Raw genomic sequence first — 25,753 nt, 5'->3', positions numbered from 1 at the left:
ATTTAACATTTTTAGTCCCCGTCTACTAAATATGCATGGCGAGTCTTGTCATTGCAACAAAAGCTGTGCCCACACTTTTCTCTACACTCTCTTGGGAGCTGGGTTTGCCCAGGCTGGAGAACCACTGATGAAGGCTGTCTAATTCTGCAGTAATGTTGCCAAAACATTGGCAGTATCAAGAAGGTAAACTTCTCAGGTTTTGATGTTCAGACTTCACATGGAGATGGTTGTTGTCTAATGCAAGGGTTGGCAAACTTTTCCTGCAAAGGGCCAGATAGTAAATGTTTTAGGCTTTGGGACTCTATGGACTTTGTTAGAACTACTCAGCCCTACAGTGGTAGGATGAAAACAGCTAGAGTACACAAACAAATGAATGTGGCTGCGTTCCATCAAAACTTTATTTTATGGACACTGAAATTTGACTTTCATATCATTTTCACATCATCAGATATTCTTCTTTTAATTTTTTTTTAACCATTTAAAATGTAAAGACCAGGTCAGGCGTGGTGGCTCATGCCTGTAATCCCAGAACTTTGGGAGGCCAAGATGGGTGGATCACTTGAGGTCAGGAGTTCAAGACCAGCCTGGCCAACTTGGTGAAACCCCGTCTCCCCTAAAAATACTAAAATTAGCCAGCCATGGTGGGGCATGCCTGTAATTCCAGCTACTTCAGAGGTGAGGCAGGAGAATCGCTTGAACCCAGGAAGTGGAGGTTGCCGTGAGCTGAGATTCCACCACTGCACTCCAGCCTAGGTGACAGAGTGAGACTCCATCTCAAAAAACTAAAATAAAATAAAGAAAAATAAAATGTAAAACCATTCTTAGCTCAAGGACAATCAGAATTTAACTTTCCTATGTCTCATCTCTCACCAATGTACTGTGTGTCCAGTTAAGAACTGAACAAAATCTTCAATGAGCATTCATTTAACTGAACCAAGTGGGAATTGAGCAAATACAGTGCTGTTCAAACTTTTTGTTATTAGCAGAAACTGTTTGTTATTAGCAGAAACTTTTTGGAATTCAAATCTGATGGAAACCTCAATGTGTGAAACAAATGTAGTACTTTATTGGTAAAATTTTATTTCACAAGTTCAGATTTATAATACTTGTACCTTTTGATGAATACAGAAATTGAGAGGAAGTTCCAGATGGCTGTGTCAAGATGCTCTTTGCTTAAACTGATCCAGATGCTTGAGAGAGGAGAACGAGAGGGAAGTGTCTGTTCTGAAGCAGAACCATGGACCATATCTAACGGTCGCTTGTATTCTTATTCGTAACTATAAAAGTCAGGCAAGAAGCATCAAAACTTTACCATAAATGACAAACATAATATCGGCATGTCTCAAGCTGTTGATACACAACTGGCTCTTTCGGTTGTGATAAGGGCATGTTATAGCTGTATTCCCCCAACTTTATGTGGGTGGAGAAACACAAGTATGAATTTTTAAGAGATCCATACGAGAGATACAAACTTCCCAGCCACTGGCATAGTTGGAATAAATGCAAACTCCCTGGTGGAAATGCTGGGAGAACTTTGATTCCCAGGTGAGCACAAAGAGAAGGTAAAACGGCCGGGCCCAGTGGCTCATGCCTGTAATCCCAGCACTTTGGGAGGCCGAGACAGGTGGATCACCTGAGGTCAGGAGTTCGAGACCAGCCTGGCCAACATGGTGAAATCCCGTCTCTACTAAAAATACAAAAATTAGCCTGGCATGGCGGTGCACACCTGTAATCCCAGCTACTCAGAAAGCTGAGACAGGAGAATCACTTGAACCCGGGAGGCGGAGGTTGCAGTGAGATCGCGCCATTGCTCTCCAGCCTGGGTGACAAAGTGAGACTCTGTCTAAAAAATAAATAAATAAATAAATAAATAAATAATAAAAAAGAAAGAAAGAAAAAAAAGGAGGTAAAAAGGAAACCCAGCTTAGCTTAGCACACAGGTGGGCCCTGTGTGTATTTTTAGTATCTGAGTGTCCTGTTCTTACTACAGTTTTGTAAATAGGAATTTTTTTTCTTTTTCTTTTCTTTTCTTTTTTTTTCTTTTTTCTTTTTTTTGAGACAGAGTCTCGCTCTGTCACCCAGGCTGGAGTACAATGGTGCAGTCTTGGCTCACTGCAACCTCCGCCTCCCAGGTTTAAGTGATTCTCCTGCCTCAGCCTCCCAAGTAGCTGGGATTACAGGTGCCTGCCACCATGCCCAGCTAATTTTTGTATTTTTAGTAGAGACAGGGTTTCACCAGGTTGGCCAGGATGGTCTCAAACTCCTGACCTTGAGTGATCCACCCTCCTCAGTCTCCCAAAGTGCTGGGATTACAGGTGTGAGCCACCACGCCCGGCCACTTCATTACTTTTTTAAGGCTGAATCACGTCCCATGATATGGATACATCATATCTGATTTATCCATTCACCCATCGACGGACATTGAGTTGTTTCAACCTTTTGGCTACTGTGAATACTGCTGCTATGAGTACTGCAGTACAAAGAACTGTTTGAGTCTCTGTGTTCAGTCCTTTGGGCATGTATCTAGCAGTGGAATTGCTGGACCATGTAGTAGTTCTGTACTAAATTTTTGGAAGAACCTCCTTACTGTTTCCACAGCCAGTGCACCATTTTACATCCCCAATAGTGCAAAAGTGTTTCAATTTCTCTGCATAGTCACCAACACTTGTTGTTTTCAAGGGTTTTGGTTTTTGATACAGGCTATCCTAACCGGTATGAAGTGAGAAAAATGTTAAATGAGATTTGAGTTGAGCATTTACGGCTCCTGAAGCATTTTCAAGTTGTTCCGAGTGACCTTAGGGTTCAGTAGATCACAGTAGGAAGACCAGGGCCGGGTTTTGCACTGTACGAGTAAGCCTTCCTTGACTTCATTCCAAGAAAAGGAGGGAGGTGGTTGATTTCAAGCTGGAGGCGAGACGAGAGAAGGAAACAGCTATGTCTCAGTGCAGAAACCGGATACCCCCTCCTCAGGACCAGGTGAAATGAGGACTCATTCCTCCCCTTCTCCCCCTTCTCCTCTCCTCTCTTCCCATGCCCTCCTCTTCCCTCCCTTCTGTCTCTCTTCACACACACACACACACACACAATCACAATAAGACTTTATTTCCCCGTTCTCTCTTCAGGGGCACAGCTCCAACATACTGCAAGAGATTATCCCAGTTTAAGATATTTAAATGAATACCAGTTTGGGATGAGTGGAGTTTAATTCAGGGAGACTCATCTACAAACCAGTTGAAACCCTCATTGCTTCTGGTGCACCCTGGAAGCACCTGCAGTGGGCTTTCTCCCTGCCTGCCTCTTCCCCACCACAGCACGGCCGTGGCCCCTGCTTGCCCAGCCCTTACAACCTACCCATGGCTCTGCAAGGCTGGCCCCTGTCCCAACTCCAGCCTCACTCCAGCTGCCATGAGGCTGCTCATATTCTTCTCCCATGACAGCAGTGATGCTTTCTGCTCTGAAGGAAGAAAACTTCCCTCCAAATATCATGAAGCTGTGATGGCTCTTTTGTCTCCCAGCTACACCTTCTGATTCTGTTAAGAACTTGTAGGCTGGGCACGGTGGCTCACGCCTGTAATCACAGCATTTTGGGAGGCTGAGGCAGGAGAATTGCTTTAGCCCAGGAGTTTGAGACCAGCCTGGGCAACATGAGAAACCCTATCTCTAAAAAAAAAAATTAGCCAGGCATGGTGGTGTGCGCGTGTGTTTCCAGCTACTTGGGGAGGCTGAGATGGGACAATTGCTTGAGCCCAGGGGGCCAAGGCTGCAGCAAGTGGAGGCCGTGCCACTGCACTCCAGCCTGAGCGAAAAAGTTAGACCCTGTCTCAATTTAAAAAAAAAAGAAAAGAAAAAAGAACTTGTATCAAATATCCCAGGGGCCAGACTGAGGGGCTGACTGTATTAAATATATCTCCCTTCCTCACCCTAGCAGTCCCTCTCACCCACTGAGGTGCCAGGCAAAGAGTGACCCTAGCTCAGGATGACTTCTCCGTCTCCCCAGTCACAGAGGGTTTATGACCCCTTCTCATTCTTGTCCCCAGAGGACATGTCCCTGAGGACTCAAACTTACCCTCAGATGCACCCAAGGGGCTTGAAGTCTCACAAACAGGGCTCCCTGTGACTGGCATGTGAGCTGGAAGGTAATAGATATTCCCACCTCAGCCGGCTTTAACAAAAAGGAAAATGTGTTCTGTCACTGAAGCTGAAGTCCTGAGCTAGGACAGCTCCAACATCCTCTCTACCAACATCCTCAGAGTTTGGCTCAGTCCCCAGGATAGCTCCCTAAGGCTCAGATGGTTGCCACCTTGCCAGTCGTCACATCCAGAAACGGTGCTATCCTGTTGAAGGAAAAAGTGGTCCTTCGGCGCTTTGTTCCTCTTTTTAAGAGCAAAGAAGCTTTACCCAGCAGCCCCCCGACAGTCCCTCCAATCTCATTGGCCCTGATGGCATCACATGACCAAGTGCAACAAACCACTGCAGAGGGATGGGATGGGACCACCATGATTTTATGTTTTTCCAGATATCTCCTGAGACACAAACAGGTAGATTCCTAAGCAAAAATGGGATTCTGTAAACAAGGAGGAAGAGGAGCGGCACAAGAGTTTGTGAGGTGATGGGCAGACTACGCCACCACTTTTACCGTTAGGGTCACCCCTTGGCATCAATCATGTACTTGTTTTGTTGCTACGTTTTTCATTCTTTTCCTTTTTACATAAGAAATATAGACTTTCTTGTTCTAAATAATGTATTCAATACAAAAGTATGTGCGGTAAAAATATGAAAGGTGCCCTTCTCTGTCCTCCCCAGTTTCACTTCCCTCCCCAGGAGGAACCTCTGGCTCTTTTTCCATGTGCTCTCCTCCAGTCCCCCTTCAGACATGTGCATACACATGTATGTTCACACGCATACACATATATGTCCACACACATCTGTGAGCTCTGCTTTAATTTTTACATAGATGGTGTCTTGTTCTGCTACTGGCCTTTTTCTGCTCAACTCTGAGTACATATGGATCTGATTCATCCATTCTAATGGCCGAATATTACTCCAGACAGTGGATATTCTATTGTCTTGTATTTTAACTAGCTTTTCAATCGCGTGCCTTATCTCCCCAAGTAAATTATAAACATCCTGAGAGCATGCCATACTTTTTCTATCTCCAAACACTTAATACAACATTCTTCTACAAAATGAAAGTCAATTAATAGTTATCGTTGGGAAGATTCCCTTTCCCTTACCACATAAATCTTCTCTTACCACTTCTGACTGTCTCAGGTGAAGCCCACCCTCAACCATAGAAGGGACACAGCACCATAGTCTATCAGTTTGTCACTCTTCTATCAGTTTGGCAAGTCAACCTTCTAGCATGGGAGAGTTGTTAATCCCCCACTGTTCCTTTGGCGATGTCTTCTAGGCTCAGGATGGCACAGCATCTCCCTCTCCCTGAGCTAGTCATCAATTTAGAGCATTCAGCTACCTGCAAAGTTAGACATTATCTCTTTGTTCTGCTCACATAGGAGCATTCAGGCAGAGTCATTAACAGCCAGCACTTCCTGGAGATCCATTTCAAGGGCTACTAATGATGTTCACAGACCGTTGAGCTGAAACAGTTAACCACATGCCTAGACACATACTCTTAATAACCCTTTGCAGGTGTCTTGAGGCAGTCACAGCTACATAAAGTAGATTACAAATAAACCTATTCTAGACTCTTTGGTGGGGAGAAATTACTTCAATATGAGGTTATCACCTCAAAACAGACCAACCAAACTTAAAACTGGGTAAACTTCTCAGGGTAACCACTCTCTAGGCAAATGTTGGCATCAGACCTGCTGATAACATCAGTGAATATCATCTTAGGTCCTGGTGTGGCTTCTTGTACATCTGAATCTGCTGGGCTTCCTGTAGTAGCTAAGAAAAATTACCATTGTACAGGAGCAAAGAAAGGAGACACATGGCTCACAGATGTGCTCCCTGCAGCAGGGAGGACTCTCTTAAGTGTGGGCCAGACAGGAAACCTAGAATGATGGAAAAAAAATCAAGCACTAGGAATGAGACTGAAATTAGTTTATGTTCCTCAGCTGATTGCACACAAGAGGAAACTTTTGGTTCAATCATTTAAACTACTATTGATTATGGAAAAATTCTGGTCCCTGTTACTAAGACATCTACAATTGAATTGGTAAAATCCACATAGGACAATTGGACAATGACACAAGGCAATATGGGATCTGGTCTAAGTAAACACCTATTATGAGTTCTGAAGGAGAACCCATTGAGATGGCAACGTTGTGCTTCCAAACAGGGCTGGTAATCTGCTTCAACACACCGTGGAAAGGTTGTGCTTAACTACACCTGCTCGCTTAGAAAAAAAAACAAACACTGCCCGCTGGGAACCCAGCCTGAATTTATTTGCCGACTTGCATGCCTCTATATGTGTCTTCATCTGTTGGGGTTGGAGGCTCCCCGGCCTGCCTCCCTCTCTGTTTCTATCACTTCCCTTATCTGGAAATAGCCATGACCATTGGAGAACTAGGTTTCCCTTCTCCCCTCTTCTACATCCACCACCAACTCACATTAATTTGTTGAGGAAAAACATTGCTGGCAATAGAGAAGATAGAATCAGAAGAAAACATATCTACCTCTTATTAAAATGGTTAAAAGGGTTCTTAATAAGCAGCCCAGTTCTTGACCTGAAGGATTTTGCTAAGGGCTACTGTACAAGATCCAACCTCCTTCCCTTTACTGGTGTCCCCAATACCTCATGTGGGTTTTTCTGTAGCCAAATATTTTTCCAGACCAACATTGGATTACACGGCTGTAGACCTTGGCATTCAAAAGGGAAAGATGAAACCTTCACAGCAACTTGGAGTCTCTTTCAAGGGGAATTTTCATTACAGAATGTTTTGTTTTAACTGGTAATTAAAGGTGCGCAAAACACTCCTGCAGGAACGGCTTTTCCTCCTCTCCAACCTGTCCCTCCAAGAGAAACCGGCACAGGCAGGGCCACGAGGCCTGCCCTCCTCTCTAGAGATAACTGCTCCTGAGAGTTTATGGTCTGGTCCACTTCAATTTCTCATGTGTCACCTTTCTAGGGGCTGCAAGGCCCAGAGATCTGGACACAGGCCAAGAAGTCAAGAACTGTTGAAGCCGCAGTCTCCACTCTCCTACTGACACCAGAGACCACCCAGCCCAGCCAAACCATATGGCCTCTTGTTTTCCTGATGTATGAGGTGGGTAGAACGCTTTTCCCCCAAAAGAGGACTCCAAGGGATCAATTAGTTAAAATCTGTAAACATGTAGCATTATAATTACGATTCCGGCTTCTAGTCGAAACAAAACTGGCTAACAGGAAAGAAAATACTGACACTGCCTCTGAGGGCAGCTGCCACTGCTTTTCCGGTATTTCCAGTCTGGCTGGTCGAAGAATGTCTTGGATCAGCTCAGCGCTTGACTGGCCCAGAGCTGTGCCTGCCCCATTTGAAGATAAGGAGGCCAAAAACCCAACTGAGCCCTGGACATAACTAGGCCATGAGAGTTTACACCATTTGCTGTAGCAAAGGCTGGGCCTCTCAATAGGTGACAACGTGTCTAAGGCAGGGCCCTAAACCTTCAGGTTGTTTAGGAATTGACAGGTTGTGTAGATGGCCAGTAAACAGATTTTTGGTTTCTAAAGTGTGAGTCTAAAAGCAGTGCTGCTGGGCCAGCCGCGGGTGACTCATGCCTGTAATCCCAGCACTTTGGGAGGCCGAGGAGGGCAGATTACGAGGTCAGGAGTTCGAGACTAGCTTGGCCAACACTGTGAAACCCCGTCTCTACTAAAACTACAAAAATTAGCTGGGTGTGGTGGTGTGTGCCTGTAGTCTCAGCCACTAGGGAGGCTGAGGCAGAAGAATCACTTGAAGCCGGGAGGCGGAGGTTGCAGTGAGCAGAGATTGGGCCACTGCACTCCATCCTGGTGACAGAGTGAGACCCAGTCTCAAAAATAAAGAAAGAAATAAAAATAAAAGCAATGCTGCTAAGACATCTGCGGCTGTTAGGGAGAAGGAATTTCTGTGTGGGGCAGGCAGCACTCCCTCTCAACAGGGACTCTGCCCCCCACCATATGTATCTTCTCTGTAGGAGTCCTCCAATAAATGCCTCAGCCAGCAATCACTGCTCCCCTTCTCTGGGCCAAAAATTTTCATCCCATTCCAATTCCTTCTCCCTGTAGCCAACACCACCTCCAAACATCTACCCTTCTTCTAATTTAGCCCAAAGCAACACAAAGAGCCACGCCTACTTTCCATTCGCAGTTGCGTTCTCCTGCCTGTGGTTTCCGGTCTGAGCTCCTCCCAAGATGGCGGACACCAGAAGTGCCTTGACGGCCGGTGGGCGGCCATCTCCGCCTGTAGCGCTAAGGCCGCCTCCTGCTCAACCGAAGAGAGTCAAAACACAGCACAATACACACCACAGCCATGCCCAGGGCCAGGTGGAGACAGGATAATAATTTGACACTGTTTAAACTGGTGGTTTTAAAAATATTTGTTCAGTATTTACCTGGAGGAAAGGCTGAGTACTCTAAATAAATAAAGGAAAGGCCCAGCAGGAAGAAAGGGCCAAGGGGGAGCAACCTCAGCCGCTTCTTTACCTCCAGATTCATTTTTTGCCTCAAACTTGCAGCCTCCTCTCAGCAAAACAAAAGCCACACAAGGATGCCTGCCGACCCACAGGACAATGTCCTGAAGCTGGCCCCTCAAAGTATAACCCCTCACTCCAGAACCTTCCATCTCCCACACTGCTTCTCCCAGGGGGAGTTCTGGAAAAGACCATTGTCTCTCCAACTTACGACTGTTTTCAGTGATGTTGTAGACATTCAGCTGGCCCACCCTGGCTAACAGAAACCTTGGTGATTTCTTCCCGAGTGCAGTGGCCTCAGTGCTCCAGTGTGTCTGTAGAGAGTGGCTCTGTGCTTGCTTGTCCTCTGCCCACTGCTCCTGGCACTCCGGGGCCCCCCAACACATCTGTCAGATAGGCCATGACATGGAAGGACTGCGTGCTCTATGGGTCTTTATAAGCTTAACTCCGGCTTCCTACCCTAATACTCTTTTCAAATCCCCTTGGTCATCTCTATCAGCCTTGCAGTGCTGTTAATGATGCCTGATAGGCTTCTGAAGGATTTCCACCTGTCCTTAAACTTCACCCTCTGCTTCCTCCATCATTTCCATGAAGGCAACTCCAGCTGCCTGAAAAGTAGCCTTTTGACACTTGGCATAATATTCTTCCTTTGTCTCTTTAGGGCAAGTCTAGAACAATCACTCGAACACCTTTTACCTGTAACTGTGAGTCAAAACTGTTCCCTAGAACATGAAATGAGTGGCAGAAAGGAAGACCACAGTGGAGTAAACAATGCATTTTGAAGAACACACTCAACTTCAGGACAGCACTGAAAATACTCTTCGGCAAAGAGCATTTGTAATATAGTGTAATGTGCCAAGGGCTCCAAAGGCAGTCTCCTTCCCCAGCTCTCCCTGACTGAGAGCACAGAGTGTGATGTGTGTGTGTGTGTGTACACGTATATGTGTGTATATTTTTATTTATGTGTATATATGTGGTAATTATATACAACTTTTAAGAAAAGTATTTCTGAGACCAATGGTATCATAATGAATCAGCATTGCGCAGGGTGGAATTAAACAGGAAATGTGTGTGTCCCATTTGTAAATGTTAACAGTGCTACTGGCTCCCAAGACACAAGACACTCCCTCTACTTATGAACCAGGGCCAGGAAAACTTTTGCTTTTTTTGAGATGGAGTCTTACTCTGTCACCCAAGCTGGAGTGCAGTGGCACAATCCCAGCTCACTGCAACCTCTGCCTCCCAGGTTCAAGTGATTCTCCCGCCTCAGCCTCCCAAGTAGCTGGGATTACAGGTGCGTGCCACCACACCCAACTAATTTTTGTATTTGTAGTAGACACGGGACTCCACCACATTGGCCAGGCTGGTCTCGAACTTCTGACCTTAGGTGATCCACTCACTTTGGCCTCTCAAAGTGCTGGGATTACAGGTGTGAGCCACCACACCTGGTCAACCATTTTTTACTGAAGCAACCAAACCCAATTTCCCTCCCTCTCATTCCATTTTCACATAGTAATTAAACATGCGGTTGCCTCTGGGCTTTCTCAGCTGGTGATGGCCACGACCCCTGGCAGCCTTGGCTCCTCTGCCACATGTTCCTCTGGGTTTTATGGGGTCCCCAAGGCTCGTCACTAGAAGATATACACAGCCATGGGTTGAGAGCACACTGGGAGTTGTGTGTTTTTTCCTTGTCAACGTCCCTGGAGCTTGAGGGCAACTACTATTTTGTGCAGCTGCTTGTGTCAGGTTATGTCTTTGGCTGACTGATATTTAGTGCCATTGCCTGTAGCGCCTTTTTTTAAAGAGGGGGCATCTCATTCTGCTGCCTAGGCTGGAGTACAGTGGTGTGATCATAGCTCACTGCAGCCTCGAGCTCCTGGGCTCATGTAGCCCTTCTGCCTCAGCCTCCTGAGTAGCTGGAACTGTAGGCACACACCACCATGCTCAGGTAATTTTTTATTTTTATTTTTTTAGAGACAGGGTCTTTTATGTTGCCCAGGCTGGTCTCAAACTCCTGGCCTCAAGGGATCCTCCTGCGTTGGCCTCCCAAAACACTGGGATTATAGGTGTGAGCCACTGCACCTGGCCTCATGTAACTCTTGATGCTCTGCGATAGATAACCTTGCTCCAAATTAAATTGATACAATTTTACTTTTTAAAAAGTCAGACCACATACAAGGGTGTGAAGTTAAAAAATGAAAGTCCTCCCCAACCTTGACCCTTAACTCTTGGCTCCACCCCCAGACGTGATCGCTGTGAACAGCTTTTTGTGCAGCCCTCAGAAGGTCTCTCTGCATGATAGAAATGCATTTGTTCTTTCTTTTTTTTCCTTTTTTCTTTTTTCTTTTTTTTTTTTTTTTTTTTTTTGAGACGGAATCCCGGTCTTTCACCCAGGCTGCAGTGAAGTGGTCCGATCTCGGCTCACTGCAACCTCCGCCCCCTGGGTTCAAACAATTCTCCTGCCTCAGCCTCCCAAGTAGCTGGGATTACAGACGTCCACCACCACACCCAGCTAATTTTTGTATTTTTAGTACAGTTGGGGTTTTGCCATGTTGGCCAGGCTGGTCTTCAGCTTCTGACCTCGGGTGATCCACTGGCCTCGGCCTCCCAAAGTGCTGGGATTACAGACATGAGCCACCGTACCTGGCCGCATTTGTTCTTTTTTACACAAATAGGATCGTGCTGTACACACTGCACTTCAACTTGCTTCCTTCACTTAACATTGTATCTTGGAACTCTTTGCATATTAGTAACTGCAGAAGCATTTAATCTTTTAACGGTGCATACTAATCTGTATTGATGTACCATAGTTAATATAAGTAATCTCTTATAAAGGACATTTAGATTTTATACTGTTTTATTCTTTCAGAAAGAGCCAGAGAGTATTGAATCCTGTATTATTTGTGTCTTTGCTTACTTAGGAGTATAACTGGGGGATGAATTTCTAGCAGAGAAATAGCTGAGTTGAAGAGTATTCACAGTTTACATTTTGATAGATATTACCAAGTGGATATCCAAAAAAGGCACTGACAGTATGCTAGCGTAACAGAGCATTTTTCAGAGAAGCAAGAAAGCCAGCTCACAGTTATCCATAAATGGAAGTCCACAGTGCCTTACGCCTCCCCTCCATCCAAGCCGGCTGACTTTGTGTGGATCAAACCGGGAAGGGGTTAACAATGGACCTCTCTGTGTGTTTCTCTTCTGAAGCTAAATATGTCAGACTTGGGCAGTTCTGAGTGGTTTTGCATTTTCTTTTCACTGTAACCACCTGAGTTTCTCTTGTCCCAAGGTCAATTCTAGGCTGATTGTCTATACATTGGGCAGGGGAGCTGCTGGGAGTAGCAATGGTGGAATCTCTGAGCCTTTGCAGAAATGGTAGGTTCTGGTGAGCTGCTGACTGTGGGTTCAGAGGCTGGGACTCCCTGAGGTGTTCTGTTCTTTGGATTTCTTTTTACCTCTCCAGTCATCCTGTCCTTTACCATCAAAGTGCTCCTGTTCTTCAGCCCTTTCTTACCTATTTTGTGTACTAGAACATTATTCAGGGGTGTGATGGGTTCATCGTCCTGGAATTGGCCCCTCCAGCAGCTTGGGGTGGGCTCTCTGCAGTGCTTCAAAAGCTATCTGGGCTGAAGGGCTATTTTTTTAAAAATTCCAGTCTATTATGGACCAATACTTCTGTAAAATACTAAAAGAATTGAATTACTGGAAAAATGAAATATGAAATGAAGACATATGAAATACTACCCCAGTTTCTTTTTATTAGATTTAGCAGATGTAAAACTGTTTAAATTTGTTATACAAGTTTTGAGATACTTATTCTCCATTTCTGTTCTCATATAGTGGAGATTGTAAGAGTTTGAGAAGCATTGCTCTAAGCATGTCTCTGGAAGCTTCATGGGCTTCCTTTTGGCCCTAAAGCTTGTATCGTTTTGCTGAAAAAGTGATTCTCACCCAGGAGGGAAAATCTTCCAGATTTTCAGCCAGGGAGGACCTGGGTCAATGCCCAGGGTTAACACTGGGCTTGGCTTCAAGCTCAGGGCCCAGTCCTATCAGCCCAGATTTTCTTTTCCACCCAGATTTTCCTGTCGCTGGGAGCGGTGACTTGTGAGTACAGGGTACCATGATCTGCTGTCTTCAGATCAGAAGATGTCATACTCTTTCCTTCAAGTTTTACTTATTATTTCATTGAAGTCAACATCAGCCTTCCTATCGGCATTACTGTCCCTTCTCTGTAACCCACTGCAGGCTAGTCATGAGTTACATGCAAAATGTGAAATTTGGGGATGTGGATAAAAGGGAAGCAGTTGTTTTCTATCAAGTCATTAAAACTTTTCAATTTCCTTTTTAAATAATTTTACACTTCATAAGATACTTCGGATAGGTCTTAACGCAGAGAAGGAATGAGCCACAACCCCCTACAATATGAGGTGGTTAAAATATCTTTTGTCTTTGAAGGGGGTGAATTATTTCAATTTTAAATCCTTGGAGAAAATTGGTTTTCAGGTTGCCTTTCGGAACCTAAAGTAGCAGATCACAGCGGCATCTAGTGGAAATTAATGGTATAACAGTTGGCGTAGACTAAGCAGAAAAAGCAAATACAGTAATTTCAAAATATTGTATTTTTTCTTGTTTTTGACTTTTTTCTGAGACAGGCTTGAGTGCAGTGACACGATCCTAACTCACTGCAGCATCAGACTTCTAGGCTTAAGTGATCCTCTTACCTCAGCCTCACAAGTAGCTGGGCCTACAGGCGTGCACCACCATGCCCAGGTAATTTTTTTATTTTTACATACAGATGGGATTTTGCTATGCTGCCCAGGCTAGTCTTGAACACCTGGCTTCAAGTGATCTTCCCACTTTGGCCTCCCAAAGCACTGGCATTACAAGCGTGAGCCACCACATCTGGCCTTTTTAACATTTTTGAAGTTAGGGTGTGACATATACTAGATAGCATGTCATAATTTAATGAATTTATTTTCTTTATCAGTGATACTACATCTTACAATTGATGGCGTCTTAATTTCATCAAAATATAATTTTTCATATAAAACTTTGTAGGATGCCATTCATTCAGTAATTCAGTCATATTTATCGAGCATCTACTTATACCTGGAAGCTAATGACTCATTGTATGTATTGCATTCATTGCATATATTTTAGTGGCATTATATTTAAAACTCTTGATTGTAATGCATAATGTGTAGACCTTTTTACATTAATGCATTGATATTAATCAGACCTAACTCCATTAATTTAAAAATCCATTCTTGGCTGGTGTATTAGTTCATTTTCATACTGCTGATAAAGACATACCCAAGACTGGGCAGTTTACAAAGGAAAGAGATTTAATGGAGAACTCACAGTTCCATGTGGCTGCGGAAGCTTCGCAATCATGGTGGAAGGCAAAGAGGAGCAAGTCATGTCTTACATGGATGGCAACAGGCAAAGAGAGAGCTTGTGCAAGGAAACTCCCATTTTTAAAACCATCAGATCTCCCGAGACTTATTCACTATCACGGAAACAGCGTGAGAAAAACCTGCCCCCATGATTCAATTACCTCCCACTAAGTCCCTCCCACAACACATGGGAATTCAAGATGAGATTTGGGTGAGGACACAGCCAAACCGTATTAGCCGGGCATGGTGGCTCATGCCTGTAATCCTAACACTTTGGGAGGGCAAGGCAGGCGGATCACTTGAGGTCAGGAGCTCGAGACCAGCCTGGGCAACATGGTGAAACTCTGTCTCTACTAAAAATACAAAAATTAGCACGGCATGGTGGTATACACCTGTCATCTCAGCTACTTGGGAGGCTGAGGCGGGAGAATCGCTTGAACCTAGGAGGCAGAAGTTGCAGTGAGCTGAGATTGTGCCACTGCACTCCAGCCTGGGCGAAAGAGTGAGTCTATCTCAAAAAACAAAAAATCCATTCTTGTCTAACCCCAGTAATTCTCAATGCTGGCTGCATGTTAGAACCGTCTGTACAGTTTTCTAAACCATCAGTTCTCAGACCACACTTCTCAGAGATCTGAATTAATTGGTCTCAGAGTGGGGCCCATGCATTAAGAATTTTTCAAAGCTTCCCAAGTGATCTAGTGTGTAGCCTAGGTTGAGAACATTTTCCCTCCTTTAGATCAGATGGATTCAAGATTACATAGATGTTTTAGTAGTTGGGAAATATAAGTGTTTTGTTTTATAGTAGACAACTCGTATTTTTACTACTATTTATGAATGCAAAGAAACTCTATCTATTAAAGCATTAGTGGATAACGTTGAAACCATGATATTTGAGGAAATATTGGCTCCTAAAGACATCCATGTCAAATACTGTACAATTTGCATTTGATTCTTACACACCCAACATTATTTGAAGTGAACACCATAAGATCAGGAATGCTGATGAAGTGTAAAACAGTAGCTGTAAAGTTTACAAGATGTCTGAGTAACATGAAGCCTCTCAAGTGATGTCTATGCACTGAAAGAAAGCAATCTAAGATATCGTTTCCTCGGATATCCTTTTCATGGCTGAAAGTGAACTCTGCTAATTTCAGGACAGACCTCTAAGCATACTACAGAGATGGTATAATGCCCTTGTCCCCCTAGCTGGTGCAGTAGTATAATGTGATACCACATCAGACCTCAGCTGGCATAAGAATAGTATTTCATGGGAGCCAGCTTGCAGAAGAAAGGACCCTGTTCATTTCTGGGACCTACCTCTTGCTAACTTTGTAATCTTGGACAAGTTACTAAACTCATCAAATCTCTTGTTTCCCAGTATGCACAATTCAGATAATAATTCTGAGGTTCAGCTCTTGTGGATGTTGGAGTTAATCATAGGTAAAAACATACTGCTCCTCATGATGGTCCCCTCTGACTGTTTTTGGCTCATTGTGGTGTGTTCCAGAATATTAAAGAAAGAATAGCACCATTAACTCCTTCCATCCTGCCTCTTCCAACCTCTACAAACTAGTGTGCAGGGTTTGGGCACTGAGTCTGTGTTTAAACAATAGCTTAATGCCTTTTGGGTTCCTTGGATTTGATTTTTTTTAAAAAACGGGCTTTTCAAGTTCATAAGACTTCCCATCCAGTGTTTCCTTGTGGCCTAGTAACAAGATCCTAAAATACGTTCACTTGTATCGCCCTCCTGCCAGCAAAAGCAACCCCTCTCGAGGGCCAGGGGCTGGCTGGGAGCCTGGGGTGTGTTCAACTAGAGAGGACCATGGGCCCTTTAATTTAGGGCCAGGCTGCTGAAAAGAGACTAACAGAGCCTCCCAGTCGCCACCCATCTCTGGCTTGAACGTGTGAGTTTGAAGTCAGGGGGTGGCGTCCATGTCAAAGCCGCAGAAGATCTAGAAGGAAAACAGGAGGAAGGAGATCTTCAAGGAGGAGATTTAGGAGCTTTCGGACTTGTTCCCTAAAGCCCATAAGTTCCAGTTCAGTTTCACAGTCTCAGGCCCAGCTATCCCACTGACTTCAGGGGGACCTTGTCTGTGCTGTTTGAGTGTGACCTGCCCTGAGTCAGATGACCATCTCCATGTCCCAAAGGTCAGATTTTACCTGGTTTCTACCACTCACGCTAGTGTAACCCAATCATGGTCTCACTTTTCTTAAAAAAAAAAAAAAAGTGAGATATCGACAGAAACTCCCATTAATAATGTATTTTAATGCCCTACAGATGTGGCAATATAAACAGGTAGCTTTCTTTGCTCTTCATGTTGCTGATATAAACTGGGCAGATACACTTCAAGCAAATGGGGCTAGACGTGGGTGAAATCTTTCAGCCCTCAGACAAGCCATCATCCTTTCCTCTTCCAAGGCAGAGAAGGAAAGATGAGGGTGACATTGAAGGGTTCAGGATAAGGCAGGCCGTTAGCCAGGCAGACAGCAACCACATCGCCAAGAAGACCTGCTGCTGAGCTGCGCCCCCAGGTGTTAGCTGGGCCACCTAGGGCTGCTGATTTAAGCTCTCCGAGTTTTCTTTCTCATCATTAAATGCGATCTAATCATATCCCCTGCATAGAGTTCTGTGCAGATGAAATGAAGTGATGGAAATGAAGTGGCTGGCACAGTGATAACGAGTCTTCTTCAAATATAAGGTGGTGTCTATTTGAAACTCAAGAGTAAACATGAAAAAGAATCGGCAACTTCCTATTGAAAGTGAGTTGACTTTGTAAAAAGAAAAGAAAATGTGTAAGCAAAGAAGGAGCTAAAGAACAGAATGTATCAGCCGGGCACGATGGTGCGCGCCTGTAATCCCAGTACTTTGGGAGGCTGAGGCAGGCAGATCACTTGAGGTAAAGAGTTCAAGATCAACCTGGACAACATGGCGAAACCTCGTCTCTACTAAAAATACAAAAATTAGCCTGGTGTGGTGGTACACATCTGTCGTCCCAGCTACTTGGGAGGCTGAGGCAGGAGAATTGCTTGAACCCAGGAGGCAGAGGTTGCAGTGAGCCGAGGCAACAGAACAAGACTCCATCTAAAAATAATAAAAATAATAATGGAATGTATCTCCTTCCTGGGAAATTATCCTCCAAACCCTGTGGTTGGTCAGCAGGACATGTCACTGTCTGAGACATCACTGTTACTCGGGCTGCAGTAACAGGTCTGAGGCTGCAAAGTCTGCGGTGGCCTCGTGCCCAGCCTGACCTCAGGTGAGCTGCCGGCTGAGAGGGCGGGTCCAGGGAAGCCTGACCCAGCCCTCCCAGTGTTTCATTTCATTGCACACTCCCTGATTTCTGCTGGGTCTGGTGTTAGGCTCCTGGATATGGGGCCGTGTGCTAACTTGCCATAAACAGACTAAAAAGGGGGAACTTTGCAGCTATGCCAAGTCAAACACCACAGTGAAAACCTAGCCTGAGTTGCCCCAGGGTGTTTCCAAAAGCAAAGCAAACATTATAAATGAACAACATGCTCTAATTCTCCACCTCGCGGGACTCACGTTGGGAGACATGTAGACTCTGTGTGCGCAGCTGGGGCTGGCTTCTGGGCCCAGTACTGCCCCCGGGGTTGCTCCGGAGACCCCCTGATTTTCTCCACCAGCCCCCTGATGCTGTGAGAATGTTGCTCGTCATCAGGAGATGACAGCAGCCCTGGTGGCAGCGTTGATCATCTAAGGAGCAATAAATCCCTGCTGGCTTTGCCCAGCTGGCTCCATGAGCTAGACTATGTCACTCGATTTGTCTTTGGCTCTGTAGTCCAAGAATTGGTATTTATTGTCTACGTGTCTAAATCAGGGAATCTCAACCTCACAATGCATAAGAGTCACATGGATTGGAACAGGGGCTGACTTAAAAGCACAGATTCCTGACCTCCCCTCCTGAATTTCTGATTCGGTAGGTCTGGGTGGGGGCCCTGGAATGGACATTGCAACAAGCCCCCTGCAACAACTGTAGAGACTCTAAACAGAAATAAGCCACTCTGTTCTAATCTTGATCACTTTGTACTAATAGCCTCAATGCACTCAATCCCTCACTAATAACTCTCTGTAGGAACCCAGCCCATAAAACAAAAAGGCTGTGTGTATGCAGGTTTCAAGTGAAAAACTTGGGAGGCTGAGGCAGGAGAATTGCTGAAACCCGGGAAGCAGAGGTTGCAGTGAGCTGAGATCACACCACTGCATTCCAGCCTGGGGGACAGAGTGAGACCAAAAACCAAACAAACGAACAAAAAAAACCTTGGAGAAAGCTGAAGTCCATGGCCCCGTTCACATCAAAGTTCTGAAGGTCAGTTTCCCAGCAATTGCGCGGTTCATTGCCCCCGCCAAACCGATGTGTGCTCTGGGCTTATTTCTTGAGTCCTGTGGTCAATGATATCATCTCTCTACTCCTCCTTCAATGGAATTTCCTAAGATGCAACCCCAGAAAGGTTACCCTTCTGTCGTATCAGTGATTGTCACGTGCCCTGCAACTGGCCAAATTAGAAAATAAAGGTGCTTCATCCAGGTGGATAGAGTGCAAGAAGGCGCCCTCATCTGGGTGGCTGAATTACAAAAAATACCCTTGCTGAGTGAACCACCTAGAGGAAAGAGACAAGTTCCTGGCAACTCAGGCAGGGACCAAGGCTTGGTTGGATTTCAGCCCCCATGAGGGCCCCTCAGTGGCCACCTTCGTACAGGGCCGATGGTGTCCAGGCAAACGCAGCCAATGGAGCCTAAACCTGAACCGAGGCTGGTTTTCCCGTGTCTGTATAGGAGCTGAAGGCCAGCTGAGAGATGCCCCCACCTTTCTGTAGGCTGCTGTCTGCCACAGCCAGTTCCTATGTGCCTTTTTTCCGGGATGGAAGGGAAGAGAGCTTAGCCATCGGTCCTACCCAGTTCCACGTCCCCATCGCCTGCAACAGTGCTCAGTTTATAGAGGCTTATACTTGGAGCATGTCTGCTGATATCAAGTGCACGTATCCAATCCGAGACTGGAAATCTCTTATTTTATTCAACCAACCTGCTGCCGTGCAAGTATTTTTCCCACCAGTTGGTCTACTGGTCTTTCACAGCTAAATCCAGACAAGACATGTAAAATACAAGTTCGTGTAGATCTTCCAGGACCAGAGAAAAGGCATTATTAGTATTATTATTTTACTTTTTTTCTTCTATTTCCACTCACAATTGTCCTGGCTCACAAATGCATCTTCCTGTCTGGGCGCAGTGGCTCATACCTATAATCCTAGCAATTAGGGAGGCTGAGGCAGGTGGACTGCCTGAGGTCAGGAGTTCGAGACTAGCCTGGCCAATATGGCAAAATCCCGTCTCTACTAAGAATACAAAATTAGCTGGGTGTGGTGGCAGGTGCCTGTAATCCCAGCTACTCATGAGGCTGAGACAGGAGAATTGCTTGAACCCAGGAAGTGGAGATTGCAGTGAGCCAAGATTGCACCACTGTACTCTAGCCTGGGCAACAGAGCAAGACTCCATCTCGAAAAAAAGAAAAAGCACCTTCCTCTTCCTGACAACAGTGTCACCCTGTGCTGTCACCACCAGTGGCCAAGACACAGTTCAGTGGCTGAGACTGAGACTGAAGAGCTAAGGAAAGTAGCAAAGGAAATTAAACCACAGCCCTCATGGGGCAGCCCCCGCAGGTGCCCCCACGCAGCCCCCCGGAATAACACTAAAGCTACCAGCCAAGGACCAGGAGCGCGGCTCTTAACTCATTGCTTTGAGGGTGGATCACGCAGGTGTCTCAAGGTGGTTGGGACCTGGGCTGGGGCAGTAAGGGGGCAGTGACAGATGTGACCTGTGGACGGGAAAGGTGTCTTAGCTAAACGGCGATGAAATAAAGAGTGATTTCTGGGCTTCGTTCCGGCTTTCCCAGGCTTAGGTCAGGCCTTTAAGATGATTTGTGCAAAACCTTTGAAGTTGGATATTTTCTCAGCTCATTTGGGGCCTGTTGGAGTTTGCTGAAAGATAAGAGTTATTGGAGATATGAAAGATCCATTTGAAAGGAAGGGAAAAGAAAACAGACCCTGAGCCCCTTCCTGTTGGAAAGCAAAGAGCCTGTGTGCCTGCCGCCTCTCTTCCTTCCTTCCTTCCTTCCTCTGCTTTCTTCTCCATTGGCTGGGAGAGCATCCTGAGTGATTTGCAAGCATTTGCTTTCAGGTGTCCATGTTATCTGATTTAGACTAGAAACGGGGAGCACGGGATGCTCCGTGGAGACACCCTGGGAACCTCTTGTGCCTAAATCTCCTGCCTGGTTCTACATTTGGAGGAATTCGTCCCTAGAAGAAAAGTTCTAAATCATTTCAGATAGAGCACAGCCTCTAGAAACCCCGGATTTTTTTTGAAACAAGGTCTCACTCTGTCTCCCTAACTGGGGTGCAGCGGTGTGATCATGGCTCACTGCAGCCTCAACCTCCTGGGCTCAAGAGATCCTTCCACCTCAGCCTCCCAAGTGCCTGGGACCACAGGTGTGCACCACCATGCCCGGCTAATTTTTGTATTTGTTTGTAGAGATGGGGTTTCACTATGTTGCCCAGGCTGGTCTCAAACTCCTGGACTCAAATGATCCTCCCTCCTCGGCTTCCCAAAGTGCTAGAATTACAGGCATTTTGGGAGCCACCGCACCTGGCAGAAACCCTGATTTTTATAACACAGTATATTAGCATCCTAGGGCAGCTATAACAAAGCACTTCAAATTAGGTGGCTTAAAACAGCTGAAACTTACTCCCAATTCTGGAAGCCAGAATTCTGAAATCAAGGTGCCGGGAGGACCATGCTGTCTCTGAAAGTCTAGAGAAGGAGGCTTCCTTGCCCCTTCCAGCTTCCGGTGGGGTCTGGCCATCCCCAGCATTCCCTGCCCTACAGCTGCAATCTCTGCCTCGGTCTTCACATACCCTCTTCCCCCTGGGTCTCCCCTGCTCTTATAAGGACACCAGTGACATTGGTGTAGGGCCCACCCTAATCCACTGTGACCTCATCTTAACTCATTATACCTACAGCCCTGCTTCCAAATAAGGTCACATTCTGACGTTCTGAGTGGACAAGAACTTTGCTGGGTGAGAACATGCTCCAACTCAGTGCATGGGTTGTAAAATCACCTTTGCTTCTTAGCCTGTGGGCCGGGGCTGTAGCCCCAAGCTCCAGACTGTCAGGAGGGAAGCTGCTTTTTCAACCGCTCATTGTAAACATCAGCATCTGCACTGATCAAACGTGCATCACAGCGTCTGCTTTTCTGATTAAGTCAGTATGATTTCCTGAGACTCCAAAACTCAAGTGGGCAGCAAAAAATTTGAAATTCCCTTTTCCATAACTAAGTATCATTTCTGTCTCAAGCCTTCATCCCACCCCATAATGGAGTTCTTAAACTTGACAATTAAACAAAGTTCAGTCAATTCAGGAAAAACTTGATCCAACCAGACTTTCTGGTTCCTATTTATTTATTTATTTATTTATTTTTGAGGTGGCGTTTCACTCTTGTTGCCCAGGCTGGAATGCAATGGCACGATCTCGGCTCACAGCAACCTCTACCTCCCGGGTTCAAGTGATTCTCCTGCCTCAGCCTCCTGAGTAGCTGGGGTTACAGGTGCCCGCCACCACGTCTGGCTAATTTTTTTTATTTTTTAGTAGAGAAGAGGTTTCACCATGTTGGCCAGGCTAGTCTCGAACTCCTGACTTCAGGTGATCCACCCACCTCGGCCTCCCAAAGTGCTGGGACTACAGACATGAGCCACCATGCCCGGCCTCTGGTTCCCCTTTCTGTGCATGGGGATTAGTTCCTCCGCCCAGGGAACTTGGGTAACAGGAGGTATCTGAGGGAAGTTTGGGAACATCCAGGCCTCCTGTGTGGTCCTCCTCTGGATACAGATGTCAGCGGGGATGCACAGGAAGACCCGTGGTCCTTGAGCGGAATCATTGTATTCGTCCGCCAAGAATGCTGTAACAAAGTTCCACAGACAGAGCGGCTTAAACAACAGGCTTTACTGTCTCACAGTTCTGGAGGCTGGAAGTCGGAGATCAAGGCAACCACAGGGTGGGTTTCTCCTGAAGCCCCTCTCCCTGGCTTGTAGATGCTGTCTTGTCCCTGTGTCTTCCCAGGGCCATCCCCCTGCATGTATCTGTGTCCTTGTCTCCCCTTCCTGGGAGGACACCCGTCAGATTGGGTCAGGACCCCCCATACGACCTCATTTCAACTTAATCACCTCTTTATACACTCCATCTCCAAGTACAGCCACATTCTAAGGCACTGGGGGCTAGAACTTCAACATATAAATTTGGAAGGGGACACAGTTCAGCCCCTGACAATCATCTTTTCGTGCCAAGGCGGTAACAGCTCAGATTCACTCGAACATGCCAGTGTGCAGGGACCACGAAGCTTCTTTAGTTCTCCTCCTCCTGAGACCCCCTCCCACGGGCCGCCCAGGGGACTTTAATCTGTTAGGAATATCCTCTCAGCCCTCTCTGTTTGAAACAAGCTTCTTTGATTGAAACAGGCCTTATTAGGTAAATATGTGTTTGTAGATTCCAGTCTCGTCAGTCCTGTTTCTCTCTTCCCTGGCATCATATCCTACGTGGCGAGCAGCGTGCAGGAGATCTCACAGTCCCCCTGGGAGAGGCAGTTGTCTCCCGGTCTGTGCCAGAGGCTAGTCCGACAGCAGCCTCTGTTTCCCAGCAGGTGTCCAGCAGGATTCTTTGTGAATCCAGCTGATGTCCCCACAGAAGAGCCTGAGGTCCTGCTCTTGGGGGCTCTCACGTGTGACCAAGTACACCGTGGTGATCCCCCCAAGATCTAGTGGGATTCCCACCCCCTCCTGGCCAAAGTGGGCTCTTGGCCTCCACTGGCTTCCAGCCAGGTCTTGGCTCCCAGCCACCCTGTTCCCGCTTTGGGAACACATGAGGATCCTGGGTCTCCTCCACACCATGGAGGAGATGAAGGGCGTCAGGAATCTAGTGTGTGCTCATCCGTGCCACCTTCCTTCAGCCACGTGTGTTCCTTCAATACCCACCCGCACTCCCATACTGAGATGGGGCCTCCTCCAATGTTTCCTAGCAGGGGGCAGAAAAAAAGCCCATTTTGCAGAAGCTTCCGCTCCACAATGTTAGCTGCAGGAGAGACTGTGGCAAGTGTGCGGCCATTCGGCTCCCCTTCCTCACCCTCCCTCCTCCTCCTCATGCCCCAGGACTGGCAGGACTGGACTTCCCTTGCTCCTTGAAGCCGACACTGGCATGCAGTGTCCTGAGTTTTCTGGATTATAAGAACCTCAAAGATCAGACCTGCAGGCCTAGGTCTTTACATGGTAATCGGAGCTAAAGGAACCTTGAAGATTATCTCTTACCAATGCCTGGCTTACAAGAACACTGTCTTGCTGAGAACGTAAAAACCTATGTTATCAGAACCCACATTAAGAAAGCTTAATGTGTGTTGCCATTTCTCCTCCACGCCCTGCCTCCCAGGGCAGGCAGAAGAGCAGCCCTCTCTACTCACAGACCCCAGCTCAGGACTCCTGTGGTGACACCCCCATCCGTAGGGTGGACCCAGAGACCAGGACAGGACAAAGGCCCCTCTGAAACCCTCACAGCTGCTCTCAGGGCGTCTGCCCTGTTGCCTCCTTGAGCCTAGGAGTCTCGACCTCCTCCCAGAGGGGCAGAAAAACAAACTGGTAAACAAACATGGGCTCAACAGTATTCTCTCAAGGTTGGTTCTGTTCTACTCTTGGACTTCAATGCCTGACTTCAAGGCCAAGCGCTTGAGGGGCTTCTTTGCGATCTTGTCTGACCCGTCTCTCCCCATAAAGACACAGTGGCTCAGAACTCCCAGGCAGAAAGGGGACTCTGAGAGCTTCCTTCTACAGAGGGTGTCATTCTCTCACAGCGCCAGAGGCTGGAAAGCCAAAATCAAGGTGCCGGCAGGGCCGCGACCCTCTGAAGGCTCTAGTGGAGGCCCCTTCCTTGCTGGTCCCAGGCCCTGGTGGCTCCAAGTCTCCTGGTCTTTCCTAGCTCGTAGTCGCATCACCCCCGTCTCTGCCTCTGTCGTCACGTGGCTGTCCTCCCTCTTCTGTGCCAATCCTCTTTTTGTAAGGACAGCAGCCATTGGATTTAGGGCCAGTATAACTTCATCTTTAGTTTTGTTTTGTTTTGTTCTGTTTTTGAGACAGCATCTTGCTCTATCACCCAGGCTGGAGTGCAGTGGCAATCACTGCTCACTGCAACCTCCACCTCAAGAGATCCTCCCGCCTGAGCCTCCCAAGTAGCTGGGATTACAGGTGCTCGCCACCATGCCCTGCAGCTAATTTTTGCATTTTTGTGTAGAGACAGAGGTTCTCCGTGTTTTCCAGGCTGGTCTCAAACTACCGACCTTACGCGATCCTCCCTCCTCAGCCTCCCAAAGTGCTGGGATTACAGGCATGAGCCACCGCACTCAGCCACATCTTAACTTAATCACACCCATAAAGACTCTATTTCCAGAGAAGGTCTGAGGTTCTGGGTGGACATGAGTTTTGCAGGGACTCTCTTCAACCCACTTCAAGGACTCCTGACTTAATGCATCATGATACCGTTCTTACTCCAGCGGTGAGACCCCAGCCCAGAGTGAGTGCTCGGGAAGAGAGGGGTGCCTGTGCACATGCGCCTGTCCTCCCCCCATGCACCATATTTACCGGCAAAGCTGTGCAGCCTCACACATGACCATCAGTAGTCCCCGGCCTCCTACGGTCGCCAGGCCCGAGGCATGCACTCCAGGCTCCCCACTTTCCTGAAACAGCCCCACCCTTCTCTGGATCTTTTATGACCATTTGCTTATTTGCTTATACCCCTCCTTGTTCCAAAAAGGATTTCAGGCAGATGGTTTTTATTACCAGGCTAAATGAACACAGCAAGATCCTGTAGCAAATACAGTCTTCTCGGCAAACATAAATTTCCATGAAGCCAACATGAAAAGACCCAAAAAGTACTCGGAAATTAAAATGATCGTGTGAAGCTTGACATCAGGCCCCCTTTCTTATTTTCGTTGACTCGCTGACACACAGTACATTCCTCACCATTTTGCTTTTGAAAGCTTTGTGTGTTGCTTCTTGCTTTCTGCTAACTCCTTTATGGAAGAGGTCCCCAGCTGGGAAGGGAAGTTCTTGAGGTTAAGAGCTGAACACAGTGAGTAAGTGCCTTGTTTTAGGGCACAAACCTTAGGAAAGAGACTGTGAGTGAGGTTCATCAGGGTATCTGGGGACCCTAGTTTCTGCACCAGAGCTGAGCCCTTTAATCATATTGACCCTAATTAATTTGCTGGGGTGAGGGTTGAGGAATGCCATTGACTCATGTTTTGTACTGAAAACAGCGGAGGAGATGCAGCCTCCCGAGTTAACATGATGCAAATTAAGGCCTTTCTCTGGCCTTTGGAAAGGTTTGGCTCTGCTGCTGCCAAAAGTCATTTCGAGAAAACAATGTGTGTGTGTCCAGGGCTGTGTGTGTGGGTCTGTCTGTGCACTTGCATGTGTGTGCCCACACGTGTTGGCGCATGTGCACATTGATGCATATCTGAGTATGTTCCTGTGTTTGGGAGGAGCAGAAAGCAGAAGCAATGAGGAGGGTGCAAGTAAACCTGGTTCCATGTGGATCAAACTGAACAGTCAGAGAAAGGCCGACGTGGGAGGGTCTCTTGAGGCCAGGAGTTCAAGACCAACCTCGGCAACATAGGGAGATCCCATCTCTACAAAAAATT

General features: G+C 46.6%; 1 protein-coding gene across 3 annotated transcripts in view; it reads left to right on the top strand.

Annotated features, from left to right (window-relative positions):
- The window catches only part of CLDN14 (claudin 14), a 77,617-nt gene that overhangs the window by 23,940 nt on the left and 27,924 nt on the right, over positions 1 to 25,753 (top strand). Inside the window, exons 2-3 of one of the 3 annotated variants that reach the window (XR_012090782.1) lie at positions 7,092 to 7,229; positions 13,266 to 13,444. The exons of 1 other annotated variant lie outside the window; for it this stretch is intronic. The gene's annotated coding sequence lies outside the window, so the exon portion shown is untranslated. Of the gene's footprint in view, positions 1 to 7,091; positions 7,230 to 13,265; positions 13,445 to 25,753 lie in introns of those variants that run through there. One more of the 3 variants, XM_007967649.3, reaches the window with a different exon arrangement.

This window comes from Chlorocebus sabaeus, chromosome 2 (assembly GCF_047675955.1).
Source record: "Chlorocebus sabaeus isolate Y175 chromosome 2, mChlSab1.0.hap1, whole genome shotgun sequence".
Lineage (NCBI taxonomy): Eukaryota > Metazoa > Chordata > Mammalia > Primates > Cercopithecidae > Chlorocebus > Chlorocebus sabaeus.
The sequence above is the reverse complement of the archived record's forward strand: the minus strand, read 5'-3'. Positions and strand labels throughout refer to the sequence as shown.